The 23,879-nt window shown below is 36.9% G+C and overlaps 1 long non-coding RNA gene across 1 annotated transcript in view; it reads left to right on the top strand.

Moving 5' to 3' along the window:
- Nucleotides 1-23,879, top strand: part of LOC106505714 — a 127,906-nt gene that overhangs the window by 82,596 nt on the left and 21,431 nt on the right. The window contains exon 2 of the long non-coding RNA XR_001300375.2: nt 15,558-15,655. This is a non-coding gene — a long non-coding RNA (uncharacterized LOC106505714). The remainder of the gene's footprint in view (nt 1-15,557; nt 15,656-23,879) is intronic.

The raw sequence follows: 23,879 nt of genomic DNA, 5'->3' as shown, positions 1-23,879 counted from the left end.
TGGGCCCATCAGTCTCTTTAATTTCCAGCTGAGGAAATTTAGATATAATATTTAATAGATAGCAAAGCTAGATCTTCAACTAAGTCTTAAGACTCTGGAATTCTTGGGGTTTTCGTCATGGCTCAGTGGTAACAAAAACAACTAGTATCCATGAAGATGTGAGTTCCATCCCTGGCCTTGCTCAGTGGGTTAAAGATCCAGTATTGCCATGAGCTGTGGTGTAATTGCAGATGAGACTTGTATCATGAGTTGCTGTAGCTGTGGCTGTGGCGTAAACCTGCAGCTAGAGCCCCAATTCGACCCCTGGCCTGGAAACTTCCATATAATGCAGGTATGGCCCTAAAAAGAAAAAAAAAAATACAAAATTAAAAAATAAAATAAAACACACTAGAATTCCTAACTTTTTTTGTACATTTTTTGTCACCATTGTAACAGTCATATCAATGGCTAGGCACAAAAAATACACACTCATAACACATTCATAAAATGTTGGCTAACTGTTTTCTTGAATGGGGCAAAGGCAAGAAAAAGTGTTTAGCCATCCACTGATTATACCAAGATGCCCAGACCTGGAATTCGATTTCATCTACTTAATGGTTGTATCTGTTTTTAATTAAGTTTACCTAGAAATATTTATCTTTTAAAGTCTGAATCTATTTTACAATGAATGTATATGGACATATGCCGGAATTAGACTCCTGCTGATTTTTCTTAATCAATTCGTTTGAATTCTTTTTTTGTGAGCAAGTGTGAACTGAGGTATGAATGGTAAAGAACAAAATGCTATTTCTACCTGAACTTAGAAATTCAACAGAAAGAGTGACTTGTCAGCAGCAATTAATGTGGAAACCCAGATGGTCAGAAGAGATAAACCATCAGCTGATTTTATTAATTTCTTAAGGACATGTTTAATGTTGAGACAGACTCTTCAGAAATGTACCTAAAGTACGTTATTTTTCCAATAAGCTAATTTAATTAATTCCAATTGGATTAATTTGGACACATTACCATTATTTATCTAAAGAAAAAGAACAAGCACAGAAAGTGCTAATGTAGTGGGGTGAACAGCACAGACTGAATCCATAAAATAACATGAATGCAAGTAACAGGAATTTATAATCTGCGTACATTGAATTGTCCCTCTCAGAGTAAGAATGATAATAAACTTATAATAACTGGCATTTATAACTTTCACAAAGCACCTGTACATTTCATTTTGATTTGATTTTTACCCTTCACCCTTAATATTATGAAGTTTACATTCATTAAATGCTGGTGCCAGGTACCATGCACAATGCTTTGCATACATTATCTTATTTATTTTTTTCTTATAATCTGCATGTTAGGTGAGCTGATTAAGGTTTTTGGTGATAAGCAAGACAGAGGGACTTTGCCAAATTTGAACAAAGTAAAGAATATGCTAAAATGAAAGACAGGCACTCAGGGAATTTTAGAGCATTATCTTTGAAATCAACCAGGTCTAACATTTTTTCAGATGTAATAAGTTCTACCCAAGGTTCACAATCTGAGGAGAGTCTATTTGCTTGCCTCTGATACTGTGCTCCTTCCCTTGTCCAGGAAGACTAATTTCTGAGCTTTGAAGGAGAAACTAAAGGAACATTCCTTTTCCTCTAATCATGTTGACATTTATGTGGTGAAAACAGCAAACCAGGTATAAGTTAAGAGGGAAAAGTACTAGAGTTAATACTGCTCCCAGGTTTCCAGACTCAGTGGAGACCAAGGGAAGAATCCCAGGTTATACACAGATGGAAAGATGTAGGTGGATGGTTCTTGAAGCCTGAAGGTCCCTCAGTAACTGGATCAGTCTCAGCTATTTGGTAAGAAACAAAACTTCTGACAGGGAGTCCAGCAGGTTTAACAGTAATGAGACAGCTGGGCACCCATGATGTGTGTGTCTCACTCCCCCCTGGAGAGAGGGCGATGGTGCCCTCTATTCTGTGGCTCTCATCATATGAAGGAAACATTCCAAGATCACAAGCAATGAATGTGAAAGAAAACTGTCAGGAGAAGGAAAGCTATGGGAATGAGTGTGCATGTTGGTGGGGTGAGATGATGAACCTACTGCTATGGGTTAAGGGCAGCTGTTAGCAGCAGAGAAGGGGATAATCAAATTAAGTTCTGGTCTTTCCCTTGCGCATTCCATTCCCTTAGCACAATCATTGCTAGTCCCCTGGCCTCACAATATGATGGCAACTACCGCAGGGACCGATGTCCTCAGGAGAAATATCAGAGCAGCCCTGAGGTTGGGCTGGGCATAGGAGTTCATGAAAACTTATGCTACCTACCAGCCTTGATGCTGTTCCCCTTTACCCCATTTCCTCCTAACCCCCAGGGTTGGTGGATAACTCCTCAGGGCTGCTTTTTTTCTGGGCGTTTAGAGACAAACAGCAGTTAAGAGTAATTTCAACTAAGAATAATTTCTTCTTATGAAAGCTAGGATGTGTTCTTCAGAGTTTCCCTAATATTCATGTCAGATAGAATAGCTCATCTCCTTAGGGCCGTCGAACCGTGTAGTTTAAAATAAGAAACCTGGTAAGTATAGCTGCTTTGGATAAGAACAAAAAACTGAAAAATCTATGCTATCTGAGGCAAATGTTATTCTTACTGTTAGTCAATTTTAAAATTCAAGACCATTTTAAAAGCTATTACCAAAAATGTGGATGCTAGTCAGGAAAAAATAATGGTGTTGTAAAGGTTGAAATAATATAAAGAAAATATCTCATGCCTGGAACACAGTAGGTGGGTGGTAGGTGTGAATTTCTCTCCTACTTTTTAGAATCATACACGTAGTAAAGAGCCAGATCTGTGTCTGCTTTCCTTTACTGATATAACTTCAGGCATTGTATTAGTTTTCTGGTACTTCTGTTACAAAGAAGCTTAAAACAACAGGAAGTTATTATCTCACAGTTCTGGAGGATAGAGTCTCAAGTCAGTATCACTGGACCAAGGTCAAGTTGGCAGGGCTGCTCATCCTGGAAGCTCCAGGGGAGAAGTTTTTCCTTCTTGCCTCTTCCAGTTCTCCTTAAGGAATGGCTGCTAACAGTCCTTGGCTTGTGGATGTGTTACTCCAGCCTTCAAGGCCAACATCTTCAAGTTTCCCCCTGCTCTGTCTTCACACCCCTTCTCTGTGTGTGTCAAATCATTCTACCTTTCTCTATGGGGACACTTATGATTACATTGGACCCACCAGGATAATCCAGAATAACCTCACCATCTCCAGGTTCTTATTCACATCTGTAAAGACCTTTTTCCTTGGTCATATTAAGATAACATTCATATGTTCTAAAGACTAGGCTGTGGGAGCCATTACTCACCTACACCTAATACATACTAATTAAATATTTGTTGAGTAAAGCCTCTTTCCATAGCCTTTTCTCACTGCATCTCCTAGTCCCTATGATCTGTTTTCTTGAAAGTGCTTTGTGCTACCCTCATGTACTCTCTATGTATGTTACTCATAGATATTTTCTCTCCAAAACTCCTTGTGATCTAAAAAAAAAGTGTTTTAAAGCAACATGATCCCGAAGAAAGAACCATAGACATGTATTGGAATGAAATGTTGGTCTTAAAATTTTGAGTTGAGATGGAAAGTAGCAAACAATAATAGAATAATTCATTTAAAAATCTATTGTATTTACAAGGCTAGAACTTTGCTAGTCATTTTTGCAATGAGTAGACTTCTGTAACTTAAAAGTAATAATTTTGCCATCAGAAGTATAAGCCGTAGGATGAACATGTAGATAATAGTGTTCTCCAAGACAGTGGTTTTCATAGTTGAACAAAGAATATGATTTCCAAAGGTCATATGGTTATCAAAGGTGATGCAGTCAGCAATGGAAGCTCTTTAACATAGCAGCAATGACTGGACTCTTGGATGGAGGGTATGCTCTGTGCCATGGGTTGATAAAGTGTCAATGACTGGGGCTGTGGGTAGAGACATGTGTTGCTTCCATACTCCTTACGAATCCTGTTGTAGTTAGGAAGCATTTCATAATCACATCCCAGTTCTGAAGATAATTATAGCTGGTCTTTTTCTTCCCACATAGAATGGTCTACAAAGAAATAATGAATTTGTGAGTGGGACAAGTAGCCAAGGGAATGCTCTGCCCATAACTCTCACCACAAGCAAATAAACTAAAACTTTACTCTTTTTTTTTTTTGCCCTTGTCTATAGCATGTGGAATTTCCCAGACCAAGGACTGAACCCATGCCACAGCAGTGACCTGAGCCACTGCAGTGATAATACCAGATCCTTAACACCCTTGCACCACCAGGGAATTCCTACAATTCTGCTTCTTATTCATCATCCTTTTTATGAACTTTCTGAATTCATTCACTGAGTCAAGAAATACTTACTGAGCATCTTCTGTGTGTCTGTTACCTAGAGAGGTTCTGAGCATATAGTGAGGGAACTGATAGACCTTGACTCACTCCTCATTCTTCTATACTAACAAAATCATACCCTGAAAAACTTTAACTAATGATAAAAAAACAAGTGAATAAGCTGATGGATTAGCAAAAACGTACCAGCTAAAAAACAACAAAAGCATCTTCATTAAGTCCTTCAGCGTTACAACTATGGTAACACTAGGCCTGCAATCAACAATCATTTCTTTATTTATGATTAACATATAGTGAACATCTAATATATACCAGGCATTCTGCTAGCCACTACTGACACATAAAATGATTAACAAAAAGACCATAATGGATGTTTGTTTAAGTAATTAACTGGTTAGGCTCTGAGGACATTGAAATAAATAGAAATATTGAATCAACTAAATAATAACACCTTGGTTACAAAAATAAAAAATGTGATAATAGGTAGATAATATGATTGAATAATGCAGATGAATCAAGAATAGTGTATCCTCCAATTATTGTTACCAAAAGAAGCAAAAATATGACAGCATAAAATTGTACATCTAAAAAAAAAAGTTCCAAAGTTGAAAGATGACAGACTTCAATATATAATGGTTTCAAGTGACAAAAAGTCTAATTTACAAAACCATATGAGAAGTTCTTTTATCAAGAGAAAAGTAAAAAGGAGCTTCAAATTAACTTATTTCTGCATTGGACTACATACTGTAAGCAAAAATGCAGACAGTGTAAATGTAATTAAAATAACAGATTACTATTTGCAGGAAAGCAGGTGAAGCAGCTTCTGGAGAACTGGTGTGACTCAGGAGACATATTGACTATGCAACAAGCATGACTCATTTGTATTTTCTGCTACTGAAAGTGGAATCAACAGGCAATCTCAATCTCCCCACTAAAGGGAACATTCTTCAATAGTACATTTTTATGGTCACCCAGGACCTCTAGATCTAATTGTAAACTGACTCATTTAACCTGTTGATAGAATTACAGCAACCTCAAACCTCCCTGCACAGAATCCCTACAGGGAAGAGAGCAGCCGGGTCAGATGCCACTGGTTTTCTCTTGTAAATATATATATATATATATATATTTGTCATGCGTTCTACTTGCTCAGGCATTTCCTTTCGCTTGGTAAACTGGTCTCTTTCCAAATTACTCTGTTACAAATGAGACAGGGTCAGAATCGCTAAGGGCATAGAATGACAACTGACAATGAAGAAAGAGTCCAAAGGAATCTCAAACAGAAAAGTGAACACAGTGGTCCAGGACAGACCTGACCATGAATTTCAGCATTCCCCAAGGGCAGTACTAGATTGCAGCACTGTACTTTGTAGGGGGCAGCATGAATCATCAAGAAAATGTCAACCCATTATTCAGATATTCCTTTCTGACTAAGACTTGGGAGCATGTAATAAACTAATTTAAACTAGAAAGCTTTGTCATTTAAGGGAGGAGTCAAACTTCACTCTCAAAAAAGTAATTTGGTCGAACCCTTAATTTTCTTATGAAACTGGTATTGAGCTTTCACAAAGGAAGCCTCACCAAGTTTACATCTACAGGAAGCTAAAATAGCACTTGATGAAATCTATAGTACCTGAGTCCCAGACATGTATATTCAACACATGAAAGAATATTTTGAATGAGTTTCTCATTCCAATCTACTTAAAAACGATAATAGAAATAGCCGATGACACTTATGAAACACTTATGTATCACGCACTATGATTTTCTTAGAGATCATCTGATTTAATCCACTGACAACCCTAGGAAGTATGTTTGCATTATTATACTCCCCAAAGTTCTGATGAGGAAACTGATGCTTTCTTCAGCTAGCCCTATCCTACTCTAGAAAAGGGGCAGAGATGAATTTGAATTCTGGCCATTTAATTCTGAAGATGCTGGTAATCTCTGAGTTAGGTAGATATTTTTGTCATTGGGTAGATATGGGTGTGTTTCCAAAAATTATATTTCTTTTTCAAAAATGTTACCACGCACTCTCTTCAAAGTGAAGTTGAAATTCTTGATAATGATGTGCAGGGATCAAGAAAAGCTACAAGAAAGAAATTGAGAATTTTAAAGTATGCTTTTAATTAAAAGAAATCAATCAATAATGTGTGATTTCATCAACTTCATGAATAGAGTCACGAAACCTATAAAACTATATTTTATTAAGTTGCTTCATTGATTAAAAGCTGTATTAAGCAAATTTGCTAATTGATGAAATGAAGAGTCTAAATTAGGAAATATAAGCCCTATAGAAAAAAAGACTTTCAATTTATTAAATTCAAATGAATATAATACATATATGTGGCTATCAATGTGCATAGATACTCTACTATTTTTAGTAAGACATTTCAAAGTAGGGAGTCTATGTTTTGAAGTTCCACTCCAAAAAGTTCAATTTTTATTAGAGATATCAATTTGTTTACAAAAATAGGTTAAGGTTCTGAAAAGCAGTTTAGCCTCTTGGGTGTCTCACAATCCGATTTCTTCAGCAACTTTATTTAACAAATTTGTCTGCAGAGAGATTGCAAAGATATGTCCAGTCTAGATTAAGCGACTGCATATCCCCTAAGTAACAGAACTCTTTGTGTAATTGACTGCGCTTGTGATTGTGCTAGTGTAGAAAAGATCAGAGAAAGGATCCAGAATTATCTGGGCACAATATGTGTATTTACATGCTAAGGAAAATTTCAATAAATATAATAGCAGCAAATTGCATACAGATGATTCAAGCTCCTGTTTAGTTTGGTATTTTCAGGAAAATACAGTTACCTTAGCAACTAGCATATCACATGGGACATGCCATAGCATGCGGAATGTCTCCAAGTCAAAAACTTGTCCCTCTGGAAGAAATCACATCAGGAAATGGGAAAAAAATAAACCAGTCTCTTTATAGAATGAACTATGTAATTTACCTCCCTGACAGGTAGAATATAATTTACATTTAAATCAGGTTTTCTTTGCTACTAATCCATCAAAATTACAATATGTATATTACATGGATGAAGAAAAACGTAATGGAACCATGTAACCTAAGTGTACAAAATAAATCTTCCATTAAATTACTTCTGAATATTATGTTGACTAACTTATAAGCCTATTCAACTGAATAATCATTTTTGGGGGGTGATGATAGAGGTAAGATTTTTTTTTTTAATTTAAGTAATAAGTTCTTACTATTAAACAGCAAGAAGTAGAACTGTTTTTGTCCTGGTGGCAACAACTCCAAAGTTGACAAAATTATCATTTTAAAACTAAGCCTTTACAAGTCTAAAACAATCTGTTTGAATGTTAAACATGCAATTAAACTGATTGCTATCTGCATTGTTATAGAGGCTTAAGTCTAACTAATCCAAAGAAAAACAGTACCTTCAGTTTTTTAATCCTGAGTGTGCATTACAGAAAAAACACCTATCCACTTCTTCTTATCTCCCAAATGCCTGAATATTTCAGTAGCAAGACAGACAAGGTGCCTGCCTTTGCAGAGTTTATGTTCTGGCTGAGAGAGACACACACACACACACAAAGAATAAGAAAGGAGAAGAGAGAGAGAGAAAGGAAGACGGAAGGAAGGAAGGGAAGAAGGAAGGAAATTACATTGTGGTAACTTCCATGAAGCATATGGATCAGACCCCCTTTTCCTCTACCCCTTTCTCTTCTCTTCCCCTTGTGGACATTTCAATTTGAAACTTAAATGGTGCAAAGCAAGATGCAGAAGGGGGATGCAGCCCAGGTGCAGGCATTAGAGCTTGAGCAGGGGAGAACACTGCAGGGGCTGGGCTGGATGGGGGATATTGGCAATTGGTTACATACTGGGGGATTCCTTGTATTAAAAAAATACTAAGGATAATAGAAGTCTGGTTTCTCACTGTTGGAAAAGGGAGCAACACATTCAGAAAATGAAGAAACTAGAATGAATCATGCCTGTACAGTTGGATTGGAAATTTTATAGCTGTAAATACAGGTGTAGATGTGTTCAGAAATAAATGTCTGTAAAAATACATATATTTTATTATATATAATGAATATTTCCAATATACATAATATACATTATATATTAATATACAAAAATATATGTTTGAGTCCTCTCGGTGGAAGGATCAGGGAAACATACTATATGAAATAAAAAAAATCTATTCTCTGGATCTTTCCATTGAGGGTTCAAGTGCCAAATTCCAAAAATAATGAGCATACATAGAGCCCTAGTCTTGAATTGTAAATACTATTCTCCACTAAAAGGAAAACAGGGTCCCTTGAAAAGTTGTCTGATACCAGGGCTGGAATGGGGAAGGTACAAGATAAGCCTGGAACATCTTATCATGCCAGAAAGCAAGAAAACACTGAAATGATGCTTAGAATATATCACAAAGAAAAAGAAGTCCACTTGGAGAGGTTCCCACTAGCAAAATCTGGGGCAGCTTGACCTCAAAATAAATCATGATAGCAATTGGATAAAACATATTGAATAAAATAGGGACCCATTAGTTCACATAGATATAAATAAATAAATGGCTCTCAAGAAGGGTCTCAGTGGTGATGATAAGTTTGGAACTTTGAGATGTCAAGGAAAACCACTGAAGGATTTTAGCAAGAATGGAGTATGAATTCCATTTTTATTTTCAAAAACCACTCATTGCAGAAGGAGGCCAGGAATAAATGTAAAGAGACTAAAGGGCTGTTTGCACCAGTAGCAAAAAAATGGAGAAAGATATTTTATATTTTGGAACTAAAAGTGATAGGTCATCGCTATCACTACTGAATGAGGATGTTGAAAAAAGAAAAATAAAAGGTCAAGAGAGCAGCTATTCCTTATTTAGAGCTTACTATGTGCCAGGCACCTCTAGTCACCTCACATACATTTATTTACTCATTTAACTCTCAGAACAATCCTATCAGGTAACAACTATTGTGACTACTGTTAGCCTCATTTAAAGATACTTAGGCATGAAGAGTGAAGTGACAACCACAGAGGTAAAGCGGCATTTTCATTAAGGGTGTGTGGTACCAACATCGTTTATCACCGTTGATATTGACCTTGATCACCTGGTTGAGGTAATGCTTGTCAGGTCTCACCACCACCAAGTTACTCTTTTCCTCTCTTTCCATACATTTTGGAACAAAGTCGCAGTAAGCAGTTCACAGTTAAGGAGTGGGGAGTTATGCTCCACCTCCTTGAAGGCCAACTGTCTGCAATAAATCATTTGGAATTGTTCTGCAAGGGATATTTGCCTCTTATCCTTTACTATTTTAATCGTTTATTTATATTAGTATTAACTCATGAGTACTTATTTGAATGATAATCCAATACCACTTTATTTCATTACTCAATTTGTTCCAGTTTTGGCTATTGGGAGCTCTTGCTGGTAGGTTTCTATGTCACTTTGAGAAACACCCATTGATATAGTGTTGATTTGGGGGGTTTTAACTTACTTTTTTGTGTGTTTCTTACTTTTCGGCACTACAGCATGCTTTCAGGTTTTTCCAGTATGTTCCCTACCCCAGTTCAAGAACTGGTCATTTTCAAGGAATCTTGGTTCCTTTTACTAATAAATGGTATTAGAAACCAAGATGCTAGATGCACTCCATTCTTTTTCAATTTTTTTTTTTTCAAAATTGTCTTTTTAGATCCTTTGCATTTCTATAGAAAAACCCACTTATATTTAAATTGAGATCCTAGGTTTTAGCTTGAATACTGGATAAATGATTGTATCTTTTACTGAAATTGGAACATCTGGAAGACATTTAGATGGGGATAGGGAATAAAAAAATTTGTATTTTGAATATTTAAAATGTAACCTCCAAAAGTTCTAATCTAGCTCCCATACATCCTCCTGGCTCTCAGGACCAGAAGATTGTTAATGCTTGTTGTGAGATAACAGGGGTGACATGGGCATGGAAGAATCAATTAATTGAAGAGTGGCTTGAAATCTTGCCTGGCAAAATCCAAATTCATTAGTTTATCTGTTACTGATTGACCTACTTCTTAACCTGAAGGATTGTAAATTTTTAACTGCAGCTATTTCCATGTGGCTGGATAGAGTCTTAGAAGGGGGGAAGAATCTAACATTTCTTCAGCATCTATCATATTTTAGATACTGTTTAAGGTCTTTTGCATATAAAATATATGCCAAGACTTACAAAACTTGAAAAATGCCTATTATTCTTCCCAGTTGGCAAATGTGTAGGTTGAAGTCACAAAGATAAGGTGATGCTGCAGGAAAGGTAGTGATGGGATCCAATCCAGGATAGGGTCACTTGAAAAAATATTGCATAGGATGTACACTTAAAAAAAAAAAAAAAAAACCACTGTTTATCTGCAATTCAAATATAATTGGGCATCCTGTATTTTTATTTGCTAAATCTGGCAACCCTAAACCAAGACCATCTGGCCTCAAAGGCTGTTTTTCTTCCGTTCCACAGTATAAACACAATACATCAGGAGACACATGAAAATCTGGAAAGTATTTTCTCCCTATATTCTGTAGTTTAATCTACTTTAGTTGCCATACATAAATATATATATGAAAGTGGCCTGTAGTCTACACTGAAAAAAGTGTACTACAGCTCTAATATAGGAAGGAAATTTTGCTTTATGTTTTTTTTTCCTTCTTTTTTTTTGGTACAGCTACATGAGCCTTTAATAAAATTAACCTTTTGCTTCAATCAACTGTCATCAAATTGGAACTTTTTCCAACCCAATAATTCCATTACACATTTAAACTGTTTTGTAGCACTTAAAAAATGCAATCTAAAATATTGGGAAAAAGAAAATACACAATGTCTTATGTTTGATGTTCTCAATCTCTAATTAAAAATACCAGAGCAGTAAGACTGGGATTGTTCCCTCTCTGGAAGCACAGCACCTTCTCAGTACTAGAAGAAATAATTGGTACCCTTGAAATCAACTCTCAAAGTTGAAGTATTTATCAGGAGCTTCAAGGTTTTTATGACAGCAGCTCTTATCCTTTTAGCCTCAACTCTTTAAAATTGTGATTTCTACTCTAATGTTTTAATATCTAAGTATATTTTTATGTCCCACATCAATGTTTATGTGTCTCTTACTTTTGTAAATAGAAGAAATAATGTAAGTTCTTAAATATTACATAAATATTTTATAACCTTGAAGTATGAATGAGACTTTGTAATCAAGATGTCAAAATTTTTAAAAAAAGAATGATAAAGGAGAAAGTAGACAGATTTGCTCTACAAAAATGTGTAACTTCAGTATTGCTAAAAATACAGTAATGAAATTTAATGTCAAAAGCCAAATTAATAAAAAATTTTGCATATTATAGCCAATAGTTCACTTACTAATTTGCTCAAACTATTTATTGACTAAAACTACTTATTGACTGATCTATTCTTTAGTTTTATATTTTTAAAGACACACATATGTATTGTTTTTGCCAAGATATTTAAATTGTTTTTCTTCTTTTCATTGTTGCTTACATTTCAATTATTCCATCAGGATTCATATTTCTTGTTCTTGACATATATCCTTTATTAACCATTTCAGTAAGGGTCGTTGATAGTAAATTCTTTTGAAGACCTGTCCAAGTTTTATGCCATTTTAGGGGAAGCTTTGCTCAGAGTTTTGGCTAACCTTTACAGTGGTCAGGTAGGTGGCCAGAAGGTCTTAGGATGGGGCTACACTAGAAGAGGCTCAGTATCCTGAGGAAAGGGTAACAGCTTTTATTCAAGAAAGGTAAGGGTTTGCTTATCATTTACCCAGGTGAACTTGAAGAAGTAAAAGAGAAGATATCCCTTTGGAAGGGGGTGATTATAGCAGAAGTAATATTTTATAAATGAAACCATTGTGTTTTTATCACTAGTGAACCCTGGTCCTTGGTCTTCTCACAGCTCCAATAATAACAGCCAGGCTGAGATTACTACCTCACAGAGTCACTTTTACAATCTATAGAGTAAAGAGGAATGAAGATGTCCTGTGAAGTTTCCCTAAGAAAAGGAGGAAAGTGCTCCCAGAGGAGGAAATAAATTGGGAAAGAGAGCAGGAGAGAAAGGAAGGGCAAGAAGAGAAGAAGAAAGAAAATCAGAATCAAATATCTGTTCCCCTGAAACACAGCTAAGGGGAATCGCCAAAGCAGATGGGCTTGTGTCATCTCGTCTTTAGGACTTTGAGAACATACTGCCTCCAGTGTGCCCTGGACTACAGCAAAGTAACATAATGTGGGTATTCAGGCAAGGGCCTGAGTTGGGGCCCCTGTTTCCTACGGATAAGTGGGGTTTGGGGAAGATCCTGCCAATGCCACATGCCTACGCACAGTGAAGTGAAAATGCCAAGAAAACTAGGAACCCAAAGAGGCAAGTCCAGACAAGAATTTGGTGAGAGATAAGATCTTGTAGCTGAATCAAGCGTAGAGGCCACAGGGAGCATTAATAGTGGATATAAGCTGATTGAAGACCAGGAGGAAGAAGTTACATTAGGGTTGGACGTGGGAAGGGAGGCTGCATTAACCACACATTTCTGATGTTTTGACACTGGGGTCTTCACAGACCCTGAAGAGATTGTCTCTCCCAGGACTCGCCAATTTCCAGAGATACTAAAGGACTCCACTAGCCTGCAGACCAGCCAATACCCCAAACCAATTCCCCAACCACCTCCTTTATGGAGTTCTTACCCTCTAGGCCACTGTTCCCCTGCCCTTCTCACCCCAGGGGCAGGTACCAGACCACTAGAGACGGCCCCTACACCCAGAGCCTGCTGAAATTACTCCAACTAGCCGGTCCTAAGCCTGCTCATGCTGCTGTCCTCCAGTCTTTGGAGACCAAGCAGGTTGAATCTGGGTCAGGCAACCTGAAGAAGAGCTGCGGCGCTGGGAGTAGGTCAGACATCCCTTTGTTGGCTTTACAAGCAGTGACCAGAGGGGCAGAAAGTCCTGTCCACCTTTTATACTGGTGCAGAATAAAGCCAGCAGTTTGCCAAAATGTTACGTATATGACGGATGTCATGCTATTCTACTGCACATGCACATGTGTAACTATCACTATGTAATAGTTGCTGCAGTTGTTCCTCCCCAGAACTACACTGTGGCTAGGCAGAAAAGCCTGAGTTACTCCATTTTCCTCACACCTGCCTTGCCAGCAACTCCCCCCACCTTCCCCCAGCAGAAACCAAATTCCAGCCTCTTGCCCACATTTCCCTTGCTCCCTCTGCTTCCTGACTGAGCCTGGTGCTGCCCTGTGTGGCTCCCTGCATGGAATGGCATATCTTCTTCTTGGAACTATGAGAAATAAACTGTCTTCTCAGTGAAAATCATCTCTTACTCTGTTGGCCTCACTATACCTGAAAAATAATAAAACTTACATTTAAAATTATCCAATACCCAGAAACCAGGGGAGCCAGATGGCACATGTGCAGTCCGGCCTGCTGCAGACTCTCTTCTTCCAGATATATAATCCTTTTTCCACATCCTGAAATGTCTGGGTAGGATGAGGGCCAGAGGAGACTCCTTGAGAGGAGAGAAATAATCTTGTTTTTGAATAGACATAATATTTACTTAAAATAACCTCTTAAGCTAGAAGTTCATCTGCATTTAATTGGAAATACTTAGCCTTCCATGACCAGGATAAACTCACCTTGGCTGTTTAGGGGACATGTGGGTTCAAAAGAAGGGGGAAGTCAGAGTTCCAATTGTGGTTCAGTGAGTTAAAAACCCAATGTTGTCTCTGTAAGGATGTAGGTTGGATCCCTGACCTTGCTCAGAGGGTTAAGGATCTGGCCTTGCCTCAAGTGTGGTATAAGTCACAGATGCTGTTGGGAACTGGCGTAGGCCTCAGCTGCAACTCTGATTCGAGCCCTAGCTTGAAAACTTCCAATGCCACAGGTGTGCCTATAAAAAGAAGGGGGAAAAAAAGAGAGAGAATGAGAGTCAGAGAAAATAACATAACCTTCTAACATATTTGGGTTGAATTTTCTACCCAAGTTTAAGATTATGGTCTTCAATAATTTTTAAAAGAAACAACTTTTGTTTATTAAGATTTATTTATAAAGTAACACATATTCATTGCATATAATTTGGAATATTTATAATTCAACTTAAAGAAAATCACATTATGCTTCCATTTTTGGACTGTATCTTTCCATGTATTCATTTAGTGAGCATATGCCGTGCACAGTAACTCAAATATGTTTTTCATTAAACAATGTTTAAATTCATGAAATAACTTAAGACAATTAATTGGTCTTACTATTCACTACTTAATTGATTTAACCAGTCCTGTGTTGTTACTGCTTTAGACTGATTTTATACTTCCCTAGTCTAAATATTACTCTCAATGAATATTCAGGTACAGAAAAATTTGTGTGCATCTTTATTTCTAACTAGAGAAGTTAGTAGGAATGAGAACAAGAGTTTCATTTTCAATACCTTTTGATCTTCTGCACATTTTCATGGTTTATTATTCAGATTACAGCTGGAACAGTGAATCTAACTACCAGCAGAGCATGAGAAGGCCCATTTCTCCCTTCTCCTAGAAACATATGGGTTTTAAAAAAAAGTTTATAAAATCTTTGCCAATAGAAAAAACAGGGCATCTTGTTTTTAAAATTTTTTTTTCTTTGAAAACCAATAGGAATAGAAAGTTCTCATATGGCATATTAACCTTTTATTGAAATTATGTATTCAGATATATTCCTACATGTCCCAGGATATTTACTTTTCCCTATTGACTTAAAAAAGTTCCCTCTATTTTAAGGATTATTAACCCTATTTATCACATATGTTGCAATTTTTCTCCTGGCTTGAGATCACTTTCTAATTTTGTTTTTAGAGTCTTTTGTTTGTATACAAATATAAAACAAAAATGTTTTATAAGCATATATATGTTATATAAATACATATATCATAGATAATATACATTTATTTATTTAATAAAAAAAAAAAACAGTGAGATGGGCTTATTCCCAGGAAATTTCCCTTTAATTTGCTACTGTTCATAGAACTTTGAGAATATGCTCTTATTGGTAGGGAATAATGACTGTAGTAAATTACGGAAACAAGTTTAAACAGATACGTGCTTACTCAAACTCTGCCTACCAGGTCCTGCTACTCTCAGCCCACACGGTCTTTACATGAGAGAATGGTAAATATAATAATAACTGACAATGTCTAGTTCTTTCACATTCTCCACAGGGAGGATCTCCTTTACCTGGAGAACCTGATGTATTTTGTTCTCACAGATGAAGAAATGAGCTTCATGACTTGCCCAATGACGCTGGGGCAGTGAGTGGGTAGGTATGACCAGTATACACATGCAGTTCTTCCCCCACCTTGAATTCCAGGGTTTTTTTTTGTTTTTTTTTTTTTTTTTTTTTTTTCCTCACAGCACTCATTCCCAATGTTAAGTGATTTTTAAAATATAGGTATCTAGGCTGAGAAATGTGAGAAGTAAATAGTTATTATTACCAAGTCCAGGCTTGTGCTGCTTGCCACATGAATAGACCAATAAATCCAGAGATGAGTTGCTGGGATAAGGAATAGGGGCTTTTTTTTGGAAAGCCAGCAGACTAAGAAGATGGTGGATTAGTGTCCCAAAGAACTATCTTACTCAACTTAGAATACACACTTCTTTTGTACTAAAAGGGGAGGGAATGTGGCTGGTTGTTGCAAACTTGGTCCTGGAATCCTTTGTTCTTGCAGCTGTCCACATAGGTCTGATCCCAATATTCCTATAAACCTCCAATGAGATGATTGTTATTCTATGTTCTGCAACTTTTTATCTCTACATGAATAGACAAGAATTATACCTTCAAAGGTCGGGGCCTTGAGACCTTTAAGGGCTGAGCAATCTTAGATTTTTAGAGAGACTACAAGAGGCCCCATGCCTCCCCTAAAGTCTATACAAGGATATCTGGGATGCAGCTTCTCGTCACAACTTCCCCTGAGTTAACCTCAGGGCATATCAGTATTTTCAGAACTTGGAAATTTTTTGAAACTTAATATTTAAGTAGTTAATGTGACTATAAAGCATAACAAATTACAAAATATATATGTTTTACTGTTATTATAAACGCACATATTGATGCTAGAAAATAATGTGAGACTGACAAACACACGAGAATGTATTCACATGTATCACTTAGGGTGAAGTTCCTTTTGGGTAACTGAGACTCCAAATGACAATGACTTACAGGAGATATGCTTGTTTCTCTTACATGAAAACCTAGAAAAAAGCAACCTAGGACTTGTAAAAAGATTCAATTCTACAAATTTTTTAAGTGTATGGATTCTGTCCTGTTATTCTGCTACTAATATGACCTCCAATCTCAAGGCTAGCTCAAGAACCAAAATAGCTGCTTTAGTCCTAGCAATTTTATAGCACTCTAGCATGTGGAAAGGATAAAGGGACAAGAGAAGAATGAGCAAAGGCTACATGATGATTGCCTATTAATGAAGATTCAAGACAGCCACATGATTCTTCTGCTTATAGTCCATTGGTCAAAACTAAGTGACACAGTCTCATATTGCCTGAAGAGAGGCAGAGAAATATAGTCTTTATTTCATGTGGTCATGAACCCAGCTAAAAACTGGGGACTCTACTACCACATAAGAAGGAGGAATAAACATAAAAGACAACTAGAGTCTTTTATCAAGGCATCCAACTGTTTTTCTCTTTCGTATAATCATCCCATTAGCTAAGTGCTTATTCCAATGATGCTGTCATTGCCACTATTTTTGAACTGCCTTCAGAGCCATTTTTATACATATCCCCAGAGGTGTCAAATAGTCGATCTTAAAGAGTAAATTTGATTTTTTGAAACATAAAAAAGTCATCGCAGATGAAGTTTTATGTGTAAGGCATGTGACAAAGTTAGTAATGTTACTTGAGGCCAATAAGTTTGATAGGACTTCAAACTTAGAAGTCCAATATATCTCTTGAAACAATTTCCAAACTCCTCACTCCTAGCACCATCTCCTCCCCTCCACCTCTACCATAAGAGTCATCATTTGTACTTCATTCCTCTTAGTGAAGACTGAAAATTTATAAGGATGGTAATTTTCACATATGTCACTTTCTCTTCAAAAAGAGTATTCAAGTAAATCTATTTAATGTCCCTCAACTTGTAATTTCCAGACCTATGTCCATTTGTCTGAATAACATGTTCTAACAGCCAAAGGTATATCACTCAAGATCTTCTTTCCTAAGGATAAGAGGATCTATCTCTAAAACTTGCTCAAAGATGCTCTAAAATGGAGTTCCCACTATGACTCAGTGGGTTAAGAACCTGACATAGTGTCTGTGAGGATGTGGGTTCAATCCTTGGCCTCACTCAGTGGGTTAAGGATCCAGCATTGCCTCAAGCTGCAGTGTAGCTTGGATCTGGCGTTGCCATGACTGAGGCTGTGGCATGGGCCAGCAGCTACAGCTCTGATTCAACCCCTAGCCTGGAACCTTACATATGCTGCAGGTGTGGCCCTTAAAAAAAGAAAAAAGAAAAAGTTGTTCTCAAATTAAGATCTTGTAGTAGAACTACCTGAGGCTTACTTAAAATACCATATAATATTGTGCTTCCACCCATTAACTGGAGGACATCACCACCCTCTGGAGGTAACATGTTAATTATTTGTGCACTTCATTGTGAGGTCGTTCAAAACATTAAATTTCATTCTTCAGAAATCTGATATTAGGAAAAATTACAAGTATTGGCTGTATTTTAAATCACTATCTAGAATTTAATATCTAATTCCTACTGCTTTGGAGTCTTTATCAATTGTTCCACATTGGGAAAGTAGTTCTTTGTTAAGTCTTTCAGAATTCAGCTAGACATTGTGCAGTCTGGGGACTTTCCCAGACAGGAGGGGCCTATCCCTCCTAGGTAACATGCCATTGTAGTGCATTGTACTTGCCTATTGGTTTTTCACCAGATTTAAGGTTCCTTCACTATTGAAACTATGGCATAATTGACATAATCACATTCAACCCTGTGCCTGGAACATACCTATACACATACATACATGTGTGTTTGTGAATTGAGATAGGAAATTTAAAGAGCTTAATAAACTTGAACTATTGTAGAATTTCCCACCTCAGTTTCCCAAAGCACATGCATATATGTGTATGTGCATTTTCATATGCTCTTTTAGCCAAATTTCACTGGAAGTTACTTCATAAGCAACCCCAGGCTTCTCAGTTACTAAACCTGAGAGTGTTCTCATACTCAAACCCCACAAATGAAGGGGAAGCCCAGATATTTTAAAGAAATACCATAAAGCAGCAACAAGAGTACGTTCTATGTTTCCATTTGCCTTTCTCAAAAGGAAAAGTAGCTCTTTGTCAAAGGAAGTGCACACTTAGATAAAGGAAATGCCCAGGCTTTCAAGATTATTAGTTAACCCAGAATGTAACTAGTCAGTCTAAGCCTTTGGAAATTGGATGATAAATGGAGTTTAGGTTTAGGACCATCTCATAGTGGGAATGCTGTGTGCATGTACCCATCCTGTAATTATTTTCCAAGTTCAGATTGTATTGATGAAATAAATATACTCAGCTCTGAGTTCAATCAGCATCCATGTGTGTTTGTATGTGTTTCTGTGCAGTCATTTAATATTCGTAACAACCTATGAGATAAATCCTGTTAATTTACCATTTTACAGATGAGGAAACTAAGACACAGAGTGAATAAATAACTTGTCCATGATCACAAGCCTCTTCTGTGGCAGAGACAGAATTTGAATTCAGGCAGTCAGGTTCCAGAATTTGAACTTTAATAATTTTACTATATTGCTGAATATAGAGTAAACCCATTTCTTTACCATCCTTCCAAAAAAAAATGCACATGCACATGCACGCACACACACATATACATATTTTAGGAAAATATACAAGAGATATTTTGTATGCTTTTGATAAGAGTGACCAGGTAGGAGTCAGAGGAAAGATTTCTCTTTTTATTTTATAGATTTTTATGCCATTTGATATTTTTAACCATGTGGATATTTTACTTCTACTTTACTATAAATAGAAACAGAGGAAATGTTTACAAAGGCCATGGAGTAGAAAAACAGTATTTTGTGAGAATCAAAAGGAAATTTTCATGATTGATGCATTGATAAATCTAGGAGAAGGAAAATAATGAGCTTGAAGAGAGAAAGCAAGCTTTTGTCAGCCATTTGAAATATATTTTGGAACTTGTCCTAAAAGCAATGGGAAATCATTTAGAGTTTTAAGCATGGGAGTAACATGATCAGATCAATGTATTTAAAAAAAAAATCACTGGGTCAACAGGGTGAATAATGGATTAGATAGAAGCAAAAGTAGATGCCAGGGGCTATTTGCAAGTGAATTAGAGTAATATGGAAAAGAAGATGATGGTGACTCAGATTGTGATAAGTGGCAGTGGAGAAAGAAATAAGTGTATGGATTGCAGAGATAGTATGTAGGCAAGACCAATGCAATGTGATGATTGACAGAATGGTAAGAGAGAGAGGAGATAAGAATGACTGTCAGTACTATGGTTTGCATATTCTGTGTACAGAAGTGCCATTCGCTGATAGGGAGGAGGAAATTGAGGACAAAACCAGTGCAGTTTAGAATATGTTTAGTCAGAAGTAGCAGTTGGAAATTCAAGCAAAGATGTTGACCAGGCAAATAGATATGGCTTTGGAGCTCAGAAGAAAGGTCTCTGTTGGGCAAAACAGTGGTACCATGGAAATAAACAAAGACACCTAGGGAGAAATTGGCTCATCAGCAGAGGCTCTGTCACAGAGACCAGCTCTCAGAAAGGATTCCTTAAATAATTGTTGAATGGATGCATGGAGTAGCCAAGGAGATGGAGAGAGAGAGTACCATGAAAAAAGAGAAGGAGAGTCCGTTAGACATCCTGAAAGAAAGGGGGAAAAGAGTGGTCAGCTCCAATGAGTCAGTCAAATGAGGTTAAAGAATAAATTTCATTAGCATAGGCTGATAAAGGGATCTATTTTAACAGAGAATTCCAGAATTTACCCAAGGGATACTAGAGATCTATTCTAATATCCAATACCTGGGTTCAGCCAATATATAGAGAAAAGGAGAAATCAATGTGGGATGGTACAAGACAAAGATTGAGAGATTTAGAGAGACACCCGGTAGCATGAATTCCTTTTTTCCCCAGCCATAGCTCCACCAGTTAAGGCAACACCACACTATATCTTTTCCCTTTTGCCTCAGGGAAATTTGAGTTTCTCTCACTTCAATGCAAAGTGTCATTGTTATAAAATATTGAGGTAATATTTAGCAAATAAATGAAGAAGGTCTTGAAGAATGACACAATGTGGGAATGAGGAAGGCAAGAAAACAAAAACAATACTAATGTTTTAGTTAGTAATGGGCAGAGTATTGTGCTGTTAACTGAGATAAAGAAGGATGAACGGCTTTGGGAAAAAAGATGAGTCGAACTTTATACATGTTAAGTTTAAGGTGCCCATCTTGGGAGTTCCCAGTGGTGCAGCAGGTTAAGGATCTGGCATTGCCACTGCAGTGCCTTGGGTTGCTGCTGTGGCATGGAGAACTTCCACATGCCTGGGTGTGGCCAAAAAAATAAAATAAGATGCCTATTACCTATTCAGGAGACTTACAGTTAATAATTGTATCTAAAGAAATCTGGATAGACTTGCATCCAATTCTGGAAATTTACAGGCTAAAGAGTTAATACATGAAGAAGAGAGATGAAAAGTGTAAAAATGATGATATTAGATGGGGAAACTGTGCAGAGTGAGAAAAACAGTGGGATGAGAATGAAAATCTGGAGAATGTCAACTGTTAAGTATCCAAAGTAGAATAGCACATTAAGCTGATAGAAAAATAAATTCCATAAAAACACAAAACAAAACAAGGATGTTCAGGGTCATAGGAACTAAATGTTGAGAACTTCTTGGAAGAAGTAGCTAACTCTTTTTAAAGCTACAAAGAAGTTCAATGTCTGAAAAGTCTCCTTATCAACTAGGAGGGCTACTGTGGGCTTAAAAGAACTATGTTAATAGAACAGAGAGAGGGAAAACACATTTCAGTGGGATGGAATGAATATGTGAGGTGAGGAAGTTACTACACCTAATGTAGTTCTCAAGTTTTCATGAACAGAGGACAAAAGGGTGTGATCAAAGTTAGACAAGAATACAGGCAAGATTTTAGTAGGTTAGGAAAAGTACCGTTGGGGGAACTACACATGCAGTAACACACACACACGTGTAGCATATAAACTAAGTAAGATATGATTACACATACACATATCTATGATAACTACATTTACATACATATTCTGGGGGCCAGGACTGAAAAGGGGCCAGGACTCCTGCGCTTAAATCTTACCATCTGAGGACAATTTGTATAACTTCTCCGTGCCTCCATTATCATTTCTGTAATATGAGGATAGTGGAATAATAGTGGAAATTGTTTATCGGAATTGTCGTGAAGGATTAAATGAGTCAATGCATGGAAAAGACATAGAACAAATCCTGGGACACAGTAAGCACCCAGTAAGTGTTACCTATCATCACAGCAGAGACAATCCATCTTAGCTATAATATTCACTTGGAAACCTCTTCTTTCCAGGCTGTTCAAGTGTATAGGGAGAGAAGGATGCCAGCACCCACACGAATACATCGTTACCTCGATTCCTTAATAATGGCTAGAACTCTCAATGCCAAAAACACTTTGGACTGGCTGACGGACATTAAGCATTGATTTTCTGGCTTTCCCTGTCAGAAGTTATCTCTTTCCCTGTTCATAAGTTATCTCTTTTCCTCTCAACTCCAGGCCCTCAGATGTCCTTTTTATCTACTTAGTCTGACTTCCAAAAGTGCTCCTTTTCAGGAACACAAATAGCATGACATCATTTTCACGGGATTGGGGGGGTGACTCTGCAGCTCAAACTTGAGTTGAATATTATAAATGGCACCTGCCTGGGACTCTTTATCCCTACAACACATCTAGGATCATTTCTCATAAATTTTGGATACATATTCCATAGATTATGCAGCAATTTTTAAAAAATCATGAAGACTGAGAGGATGACATCCTTATGATATGATGTAATAAAAATCAGAATTTAAAATTTCATACACAATATAATTTCAACTCTGAAAATGTATACAGATTGGTGGTTATTTACATGGTGCTTGAAAACATGCAAAAAAACTGAAAGGAAAAAACATAAACAAATTAAAATTGTCCGCCTGGGTGGTATGATTTTATTTTCTTTATACTTTTGCATTTATTTACAGAACTTTTGTTTTATATGATTAAAGTTATATTTTGTGTGGTAGGATATACAGAGAAGTTCTCTGACACTCGAAAACTTTCCTTCTTTATATTGTTCCCAAGCAACTTTGCAGAAAATTATAATGCTCTTGGAGCAAAGCTTTTTGTAAAACATTTTGGAACATGTCAGTGGTGATCCAGATCCCAAGTCATTCAAAGAGTTTTACTTATTTCTTCTGATCTTGCTTAAAGTGGCAGCATATTTTGGTTTTAATATTCTTTCATACAAAAAAGATTTGTTTGCCTATTCTGTGTCAGTTTTTCTACACTGGCAATTGAGCACGGAAAAAAAGAAATACAAATTCCCTTCCTTATAGAGAAGTTCATCTACAGTGATCTCTTAATTATCATCTCAGAATAGAATATTTATCATTTTACTATATGATCATTTTTTTCACACTGTACCTGTCCTTTCACATACATACTGTCTTGAAGTTGCCATGGTTCCTTCAGGATTCTTGCTGGCAGGCCTGGTGGGGCTAACGAGAGGACTGTCTGGGCATCAGAAAAGGGAAAAAAAAAAAAGAATTAGCAAATTTCAAATAATTCATTATATCATGTAGTCCTCATAATCTAAAGAAATAGGTAATTTTAAATGCCCACTGTATCTTCAAGATGAAGATACAGGTTTGGTGAGACTAGGGATCATTTCAAATGTCATGTGGCTTGTAAGTGGCAGAGATGGGATTTGCTTTAAGTGGTAACCCATGTCTCCTTGACTTTGAATCCTGTGTTCCTCGATGTGCTGCAATGTTGTATTCTGGTCATACGCAAGGTGAAGCAAGGCAAAGAATGAGGAACCTGGGAAAACTCTCCCATCCAAAGTCTCTTTATTTGGAATTCCCATCATGATTCAGTGGAAATGAATATGGCTAGCATCCATGAGGAGGCAGGTTTGATCCCTGGCCTCGATCAGTGTGTTAAGGATCCAGCGTTGCTGTGAGCTGAGGTGTAGGTTGCTCTGATCTGGCAGATCTGGTGTTGCTGTGGCTGTGGTGTAGGCAGGCAGCTACAGCTCTGATAAGACCCCTAGCCTGAGAACCTCCATTTGCCGCAGGTGCAGCCCTAAAAAGACAAAAGACAAAAAAAGAAAAAAAAAGTCTCTTTTTCAGTCACCTACTCAGTTACTAAATTTCAAGTAGCTAGTTAGTCCATGCATTTTCCTTTCTGAAGTTTCCTCTTATTGTCTAGAAGAATAAATTCCTTCAAGATAACTGTCC

Source organism: Sus scrofa, chromosome 13 (assembly GCF_000003025.6).
Source record: "Sus scrofa isolate TJ Tabasco breed Duroc chromosome 13, Sscrofa11.1, whole genome shotgun sequence".
In the NCBI taxonomy this organism is placed as follows: domain Eukaryota; kingdom Metazoa; phylum Chordata; class Mammalia; order Artiodactyla; family Suidae; genus Sus; species Sus scrofa.
This window is presented reverse-complemented; position numbering and strand designations above follow the sequence as displayed.